The 10,202-nt window shown below is 47.7% G+C and overlaps 1 long non-coding RNA gene across 1 annotated transcript; it reads left to right on the top strand.

Annotated features, from left to right (window-relative positions):
- Nucleotides 1-3,162: 3,162 nt before the first annotated feature.
- On the top strand, nucleotides 3,163-4,634 carry LOC120964131 (uncharacterized). The gene is made up of 2 exons (XR_005755786.2): nucleotides 3,163-3,586; nucleotides 4,243-4,634. It is a non-coding gene; the product is annotated as an uncharacterized lncRNA (long non-coding RNA).
- The last annotated feature ends 5,568 nt before the right edge of the window (nucleotides 4,635-10,202 follow it).

Here is a 10,202-nt window from a genome sequence, read left to right as displayed (position 1 = left end):
CTGCCTACCCATATCCACGATGACTCCGGTTTGGGTTAGTTAGTTTTGCTATGATAATCTTTTTTAGGGTAGGATAATCTTCTTTTAGTTGTTGTTAGGATTGTCTTTTTTTTTACTCATGGCTACCTTATTGAATTGGTAACATAGTTACATCATTTGTAATGGCATTCACCAGGAAAACCGGGCTTCATTGACCCACTTAGAGCATCTCCAACAGCCGCGATATATAAGCGCTGCGCCGAAAATTTGTGTTTTTTTACGCGCGCAACCGCTCCGGGTGCTCCAGCGGAGGCGCAAAAACCACGCGCGCGGCATAAGTAGTTTAGCGCGCGGGTCGAAACGGCATCGCGTGCCGCTTGTTTCGTGCGCCCGCTTTCGCGCGTTGCACACTTGAGCGCCCACGCCGCACCCTCTCTGCCGCGCCGCTTTCGCCTTGCCCGCGCCGCCGCCGGCGAATTCGCCCGATGGACGGACAAGCCGACATCCCCCTCACCTCTTCCTACACCCGCGACCCCTCCTACTCCGCCGCCGCCACAAACCCTAGCGCCGGGAGCTTTGGCTTCGCCTCCGCCGGTGCTCCTCCAAGCACCGGTATCGCGCGCGGCCTTTTAATGCCGCCACGGACGACCTCGGCGGCGGGTGGCGTCGCGCCGGCGCCCGCCGTGAAGCCACGTGCCCCCCTCTCGAAGCTCCCAAATGCGGCGCGGGCGAAGGCGGGCAAGGTGTTCGGGAAGAAGAACATGGCGGCGGACGGCTCCTCTAGGCGGCCGAAGAAGAAGCTTGCAGGGCGCGCGACGGATGCGACGGTGACCGAAGCGCCGGCGGCCGACGCACACAAGGTGTTCGATGAAATGCCCACAAGGTAAAAATTTGCCCACTTTTGTTGTTGTTGTTTTTTGAATGCATACATATGGATAGCTTATTTGCTTTGTTGTATATACTTTGTAGTTTCAATGATGGGACATATATGTCAACTATGGGTGTTGGCTCCAACAATTCTCATTGGTTTCAAACCAATGAGATGCATTTCGATGATCATGAGTTTGAGGTGGACTAGGATGGTGAGGGCATCGTTGATGCACCGAAGGGAAGAGGGGGCAACTACACCATGGACAAAGACATCCTGCTATGCAATACTTGGTTGCAAGTGTCGAAGGATCCCGCCGTTGGAGGGGATCAAAGTAGAGATGCATATTGGCTCCGGATGAAGGAGCACTTTGATCTACACAACAAAAGTGGAATTGACCGCTCGGGAAGATCTCTTCGCTCCCAGTGGTCGACAATCAACCGAGATTGTCAAAGGTGGGCGGTCGCACTTAAGGCGGTTGACACGTTGAACCCAAGTGGCATTAATGATAGAGATAAGTGCCATTTCTTTCATGATTCTTCCATGTTCATCATGCTTCTTCTTGGTGTTTCAAGTGCTAACTTGTTCATTTGTTTGTAGCTCACTATTGCACAAAACGAAGAAGACCAAGAAAAGGAAGATCAAGAAAGGGAGACCATTCACCTTGCCTCATTGCTATGAAGCGTTGAAGGATGATGAGAAATGGAAGCCCCGTGATGGTGTCGATGATGAGGAGAGCAGTAAACGCAAGCGAATTATTGATCTGGATGATGATGAGGAGGCATCAAGTGATGACGGCAAGAGAAGCCCTACACCAAACTCGGTTGCGTACTCCAAGCCAAAAAGACCAAATGGATGCAAGAAAAGAAGAAGAGGAAAGGAGATGATGAGCTAAAAAATGCTATGGAAGCTATTGTGAACGCAAGAAAGGAAGCGAACGAGGTGAGGAAGATGGCAAGGAACCGAGATGCCGCGGCCGAGGAGAGGAGGGTGGCGGCCGAGGAGAGAAATGTGGCATTGGAGAAGAAGAAATTGGCCATGGAGGAGCGAACTAGATTGCTGGAATGGGAGAAGTACTTGTTCTTCATGGACACATGTACCCTCGATGAGAAGCAAAAGGAGTACGTCAATCTTGCCCGTGAAGAAGTCTTGGTCCAAAAAAGAGCCATGGTTGGCATGGGCGGCATGGGTGGCATGGGAGGCATCGGTGCTTCGGAGCTACAATGGGCGGCATGGGAGGCATGGGTGGCTTCGGAGCTACCATGGGGGCCATGGGAGGCATGGATGGCTTCGGGGCTACCATGGGAGGCATGAGTTTTGCGTCTCTCATGGGAGGCATGGGAGCACCTCCGGGTGATATGGGTGGACGCATGTCTTCCGGTGTGCCTCACATACCTTCGCATGATGCCGTTGGAGATCTTGCCAACGCCTTCCGAGCTCCCCATGATGATGCGGCGCGACACAATGAAGAGGAGGAGGAAGAATCGTCTTTGGAGGATGAAGAATCGGAGGAAGAGGAGGACAAAGATGAGGATGATGAGGCATCATTGTTGATGTGCCATTTGATTGTGTGAACTTTTATGTCATGAACTTGGTTGCATGATTTTGAACTTGGTTGGATGATGATGTGGTATGACATGATTTTGAACTTTAATTATGTCATGAACTTGTTTGGGTGATTTTGAACTATGCTATGTCATGCTTTGATGTTTGAAATAGCATCATATTGTCTTCAAAATGCAACATATGACAAGCGCCGGCTGCTCGCGCATGTTGCAATTTAGCGCCTCTGCTGAAGCGACTCGCGCGCGCTATATTTTACCGTGGCCGCTGGAGCCAGCGCTCCGCGGTGCGCAAAAACTCGCGATTCCGACGCTGTAAACGTTTTTTTAGCGCGCCGCACGTTGCGTTGGAGATTCTCTTACCAGAAGCATTATATTATCGTAAGAAAATTTCGCTAAACAGTACGTACGTCGCGATGTTTGTACGTACGACCGGTCCTCCTTTAGCTATACTGTGGACGTGTAGCGACCGTGTACGTACGACCGATCATCTTGTAGCTATACTATAGACGTGTAGCGACGGAGTACTCTACACGAGGGCAGCCCAATAATAAATTGTGCCACAAGCGCCAACCAAACTTACAACTGGTTATCAATAAGTTGGATGCTCGCTTCATGTCCGGTCAAACCTGTGAAGATTAGAGATCGAGGCATCGAGCTAGAGCGATTGTCAGACAGATATAATGAAACGGCAGTTACTTTTTTTTAAACATAGCACAGACGCAAACGCTCATATAAACGCGCATACACTTACCTCTATGAACGCACACACGCACATCTTATCCTTATTGATGATGTGATTACATATAGGGAAACACTTGTGCTCATACGTCTGATACAGGAAGGAAACATCAGATCAATTGCTCACCGCTTATTCCCACATCATCCCACGGTCGAGATCTCGCTGAAAAAAGGGTCCAAACCAACCGATTACCACACACCCACCCTTCGCATACATTCGGCCATCCCGTACCTCTATCCCCAAATCACCCCCTTTCTCGTTCCACTCTCCTCACCGCGCCGACGAGCTCTCCATCCGTCGTGCCGCCCTTGTTCTCTTGTCCAGCGTCGTTTGACCCTGGTCACCGTCAAGCTCACGCTCCCTGCCCTGCTTCCGGCGCACTGCACCGCCGGCCGGCCACCGATATTCTCTGTTTTCACGATCCAGGACGACCAGGTATGTATGTACGTGGGCCATCTACTTCTTTTACTTACAACTCACAGTCTGCTCTAGTCGTCCGAAGTAAATTATTCCATTGAGAGTTCCGTTGAGCATACGTAGGATGTTAGATTGGTAGCAATTACCACATCTTGTCCAAATCAATCTGTGACGGATCGATCTTGGAAAAGATATGTAAATGTTTTCATGGCATAAAATTAGTTCTTCATGTCTCCCTTGCTTCATTGGACTGTTTAGATGTGCTTCTTATGTACAGATATGTTCTGCTCACATCCATCCTTCTTGAGTTAGGGAATATCTGATTGGTTTCAATTTGTTTGTCAATTTTAGTCAGTTTTTATGCTTGGAGTGACAACACCAAATTATTTCTTCTTGTCAACCATGCTTCCTACTTTTATTTATTGGTTGCATATATTTGTGTGGTAGTGAATTTTTGCTTGAACTACTACTAATATGGGCTTCAGTCACTGTCAACTTAATTTGCTTCCTTTAGTAAAATTTGTTTCGAGCACTATCTGTGTGTGCTTCCTCGTTTACCAACAATGTTCTTGTTGTGCTTCCTACGTTAGTATTTTTCTGTTATCATAGTAATTTTTGTTTCAAGCACTATACGCTTGTGCTTCCCTGTTTACCGCTGATGCTTCTATTTGCAGACATTTTAAAGCACCTTCTTATTCCAACAATGCCTTTTTATTCCCAATACAATTCCAATGATGTTACCATCACACTGAGTGTGCTTTCAACGGGACCAGACGTCGACTTATGTTCGCCGACTGCCTTGTCAAGGATAGAGAGCTTATGGCGCGCGTGCAAGATCAATCAGTTCAGCAGGCACTGCGACTTAGGCTAGCGGTGGAAATGAAAATATTGTTGTTGTAATAATGTTTCTCATTTATTTTTGTAAAAATAGGCGTAAACCGTTAGTCATATCGAGTATATTTGTATACATGGTCTGTGAGTTCTATCATGCTTCCACACTATGAAGCAATATTGATACAATCAGGAAGCAAATAACATGGCCATGTGCATACATTTTGGTTTACTATTGAAGCAGAGAATGGAAGGAATTTTTAAGCATGTTTTGTTTTTTATTTATTTGTTGAAGAAGCACCAAATGAAAACTTATGAAGCTTCACAAAATTATATAGGAAGCAAGTAATGAATTGCATACAGAGCGAACATGCACAAACACCGGACCATGAGCTTCCACATATGTTCCGAAAATACATAGTTTGCAACTAAAAAAAACATAGTTTGTGAAAAAAACAACATATGCTACACCACAAATTTCGTATGAAGCACTGAAAAACTGACAAATTGTGTACGAAGCAACGAAATTACAATACTAAACTAGAAAACTAAAGTCTAGGCGTGAATCTAGGGTGTAGTTAGAAGCAAGAAGCACCGTGCATTTATATGGAAGCAAAACAGGAGAGACCGACGTCACTAACAAAATTGTAACTAACTTGCCTAATCCAACGATGGTTCGCTGGTCTGATGGGGCGCCTAGCGAGGAGATGCTGTAACAAAAGCGTCTGTACAGAGAGACACCTAGCTGGTGAACCGACATGATTAATGTTTAACTGATCCTAACAAAACCTATAGCTAACCCTGCAAAAAAACATAACTAGAACCTAATATTACAGCATCTCTCTGGAGATGATGATGGCCGTCATCGCTAGCACACCGCCTACACACAAAAAAGGGATCAAAACAGTCGCTTTGCTCACTTTAGGGGAGCTGTGGCAAGAGAGGAACCACTGCATCTTCCGGGGTAAAATTGCAAGCGAAGAAGACGTTATGCATGCAACACAAAGTTCCTCTGTAGGTCGAGCTACGTGGAACCTCTTATTTTCAGCCCTTCAACATTGCTTTGAGATCTGTACTCTCCAACTAAGTTACAACAAAAAGATTTCTCTTTTTTGTTTCTCTCAAATGAAAGAACATATAGACTTCAAACTTTGCAGATCAAACAAACTTTGCAACTTCAATGTGTGAAAAAACTTTCAGATTTTTTGGACCGACATAAATATACAAAATGAAGATTTTTTGATTTAAAAAATAATTTTTAGCATTTAAAATGCATGGAAAAATCTAAAAGTTTTTTCCTAGATAGTAATTAGAATGTTTTGTTGTCCTGCAAAGTTTGAAGTTTATACGTTGTTTCGTTTGAGAGAAACAAAAATGACAAATATGCCTGCACGGATCATGATGCAAAAATGGATAGCTAAGATAAGGGGTACCACGTAGCTCGAGCTACACGCAACTCAATCAAACAGACATTCTTATTGTGGAGTCAGGCAGGAGTCAAGTGCATCGAGAGCCCCTTCGGGAATAATACGTGAGAGTATAGGCATGAGGATGAGCCTGCGGGTATGTATTTTCCTTTGCTTTCTTCTTTTTTTCTTCTTGATCTTCGGATCACCGCCTTTGTCACATTTTCCACTGCTCTCTGCTAATCATCAATGAAAAAGCCAGACATGATCTAGACCTTAAAAAAAAAATAAAGATAACGTCGTTTTGGTGACCGAGCTCACCGGAGCTCGAATATTTTGAAAATTTCAAATTTAAAACTTTTTGGTTTCCAAAAAATCTAAAACAATTGCACAAGTAAATAATGATGTTATGTGTATGTGTGCAAATTTTTAGGATGAAATACCTTGAAATGCAGTCCGTACAAAAAAGACAAATTCATGGCCTGAGAGGATGAATAGTATCATGTGTTAAAAAGCTCCATTTTTTTTGCACAACCCTCATTTCAACGTATTTTGCCCTTAAAATTTACACACATGTGTGTTATGCCTTTCATGCATATCTGTATTTTTTCACAAATCTTTTAAACGTAAAAATATGAATTCTGATGAAATTTAAAATTTGAATTTGGAGGCTGATCTCCAAAAGCAATTTTGGAAACCTAAAAGGACACCACGCCGATAGTACCACCTCCGAGTACAGTACAACGGCTGGGACAGGTGACAGCTGAAGTGTCTATTGCGGTTGAGGGATGGAGGCCGGGTGATCGATGTGCGGTGATTGGATCGCCTTAATTTGATCTGCTAGGGTAATATTCTTTTTCCACATTTTGGGGTGTTTCGTCCTCTGAATTCAGTTCAACGCGAGCTGTTTTAGGGCCAGTCTTCGATTGAATTCCATCCGTTAAGCACTTTTGACTTGTTTGTATTATATAGACACAAGCGTAGTGAAGGTTTACATATGCAGCACACGTCCCTCTTAAAGTTAGAAGAATGGCTATTGAAGTTGTCACTATCTCCCACGTACTTGAAAATATGCTTATCAGCGGTAGGAGTACCTTGTAAGCAAACTCATCGGTTCGTCGCTGTCTGCATTGAAGCACAACCAGGGCGGTCAACTTCTCAGCTTGACCGAAGATGATAAGCTAGCCCCTGAAAGTGAAAGCATGATGAGAATCTAATATATGAGAAATGCCAGGCAAAAAATTGTTGGAAGCAAGTGGAGTACTACAGGTGACTCTTAGAGCAACTCTAGCAGACCCCGCATCCCGCCGGCCCGCAAAACGCGTTTGCAGTTCGTGCAAAACCGCTTCTGCGGGCTGGCTCGGGCTGCCACGGATGCAGGCCCCCAAACGGACCCGCAAAAAAAATATATTCGCGGAATATACTTTTTACGGGTCGGCCTCTGCGGGTTCTGCTCGGACACCGCCATGACGACCCGCAACGGCAATTCTCGCATTTGACATAATTTTTCACAAATAAGTTCAAATTCAAACGACATAACACAGTTTTACACGCAAATAAAAGCCAAGTTCAGTACGACAAATGCAAAAGAGGGCCCTGCAAAAGTTTGCGCCCATGTCCGGCACCATCTTGGTCGATCTTCACTCCGCGCCATCGAGTCCATCTTGAAGTTCATCGCCACCACCGAATCCACCTCCGGCGCTTGTTCCAACTCCCGCACCGAAATCATCCACATTGCCACCATATGGAGCAGAGAAAACATCACCGGAACTGTAACACGGACCGGCCGACGCGACCATTCTCCTCTTCAAGATTTCTCTCCTTACCATATCATGCCATGTTTTGGTGAGGTCGTCCATGTCATTGCGGTTCATTGACATGATCTTGTTCTCTTCGGCGAGCAACAAGGACATGGATTTGTTTTCAGCGGCGCGTGCTCTTCTCTCCTCAATGGCAGCTTTGCGCAGCCCCTCTTCTTTGAGCAATTGCCACTTTTCTTGCTTCTCCTTTGACTTCTTCTTGGCCAATTCTTTCTTGATCTCCAACGACTTCAACAACATCGACTCGTTCGATTGCACCATGGCATCAATCTTCTCCCTCAAGCTCGATGCTTCTTGCTCTCTCTTCATCTTCTCCTTTGTCTTCTTGTCGTCATCGGGCTTGTGCAAATTTCTTGGGCCATCATCATCCTCATCTTCATCCATGTTTGTAAGTGGGCCTCTCTTTGGTGGGGATTCTTTGTCGATCAACTTCCACTTCTCGCACTTTTGGAGCAACTCCCAACAATGCTCTAGTTTGAAGAATTTGCCTTCCGAAGCTTCCATGTCCTTGTATCTATGTTGAACAATCTTGTCCTACACAATGTGAACAAAGTGATGCAATCATTTCCCATGATGCAAATATGATGATGCACAAATTGAACAAAGGCAAAACAAACTCACATAGTCGGATTCCACCGTTCCACTTGGAGGTGCATTGCGTACTTGCTCCAAGCAAGCTGCCCAATGGCTGCACATAGGCTTGATATTCTCCCAACGCCCTTGAAGCGACCGAAATGTGCGTGGAGTCCTATTGGGTTGCTTTGCCATAATGCGGAAGTATTGATCTTCGATCCTTTGCCAATATCTCTTGGCGGTTTGAGAAGTACCCGTGCATGCATCAAGAGACACCGCACTCCATGCTTTGATCAAAGCTTAATCTTCCAAGATCGTGTAGTTCTTCGATCTTTGGCTTTTTCGGTTCTTGTTTGCGATTGCTCATACGCTTCCGCTTCGATCTCCTCCAATTCTTCCTCACAACCATGATCATCCATGCCGCCCTCCGTTTCATTGTAGTCGAATGCGGCGAACGGGACTTGATCAATGTCAACCGCGTTCGTGTCCAACAAGTTCACGAACTCGGTAGTTGCATTGTTCGAACCACCGCTATAGTGAACGATAACAAGTCACGAGCTATCGAGAATAATGGCGAAAATGAAAGGAAATCGCCATGACCGAAGACGCGTACCTTCCGGCCATTTCGTCGAACACCTCGCTTGCGGGGGGAGCGGCACCGTTGAACGGCATCGCCGGAGCACCTCTTTCCGGGATGGAGTGAGAGGATGAAGAAGGTGGCTTTTTTGTAGCCGGAATCTTCCTCCGCTTTACGCCCGCGACCTTGCCAACCTTCTCCGCCGCTGGCCGGGATCGCGCTACGGCGTTGGCGCCCGGAGCGCGGGCCATCGCGGCGGGGGCAGCCGGATTCCCGCCCTGCACGACCACGTTGCCCTGCGGCTTGCGGGCAGGCGCGACGTTTGCTTGGGCGACAGCGGCGGGGCCAACATGGCCGGTGACGAGATTCGCCCGAGGGGAAGGAGCGTGCCCGACCTCGACGGTGATGGGGGACAGCATGAGGTCGTCCATGGCGGCGAGGGACGGCCGGGGAGGAAGCACCGGAGCGTGCGGAGGCGGGGCAATGGTGGCGGAGGGTGGGGGGGGGGGGGGGGAAGGGCGCGCAGAAATGTCCCTCCCGCCAAATCCCGCTGCGGATAGGGGCTCAGCTCGGGTCGGCCTCCCAGCCCGTGAAACTAGAGGTTGGGGGAGAAGATTTGCCACGCCCCACAAAAATATTTGCGGGCCGGGGCGGGATGCGGGGTCTGGTTGGGCAGGTTTTCCCGCCCTGACCCGCATTTTGGGTTATTTTGCGGGCCGGAGCGGGATGCGGGGTCTGCTAGAGTTGCTCTTACAACATCTCTAACCGATCCCTTGAAAAATGGTAGAGATGTAAAACCAGGTTTTAAATGGCTAAATCGCACCTAGCCAATCCCTTGTCGGCGTTAAAGGATTAAATTTATACTTGTCGGCGGCCCCGACCCTTATCTTTACCCAGTCGCCCGTTCGGCGAGTAAAATCTAGCTCTCTCCCTACCGCTCGGCCTCATTCCATTCCGGCGCCGCTCAATCCATTCTGCAACCCTAAATTTTACCTCACATCCTCGTCGGCACGCCCATGCATCCACTCTGGCATCGCCCTTGCCGCCCAAATGGCTAGATCCAGACAATGATTAGAAGCACGGATTCACACCGCCATGCCCAGCCATCCGAGCTCGAGGTCATGATGAATCCTCCTACGGCATCCTCCTCTTGGTTCCCCGACCTGCCACCGGCGTCGGCACCGCAGAGGAGGTACCACGACGTGCTGGAGCGATCATTGGTGATCGAGATCATGGACCATGAAACCCATCACTACATCTAGATCAGCTCCTACCAGTCTGTGGCTCAGGCAACGTGGGCGTATGACATTCGCCTCCACGACGCAACTCAACTTCCCTTTCGACAGCCCCGACGTACCGGCTTTGGCCCCAATCGACCCTTCATGCCCCCCACGAGCTACAGGAGGGTTGGCGGGGGGGGGGGGGGG

This window comes from Aegilops tauschii, chromosome 5 (assembly GCF_002575655.3).
Source record: "Aegilops tauschii subsp. strangulata cultivar AL8/78 chromosome 5, Aet v6.0, whole genome shotgun sequence".
NCBI classification, from domain to species: Eukaryota; Viridiplantae; Streptophyta; class Magnoliopsida; order Poales; family Poaceae; genus Aegilops; species Aegilops tauschii.
Note: the sequence above shows the minus strand (reverse complement) of the source record. Positions and strands in the feature narration are given on the sequence as shown.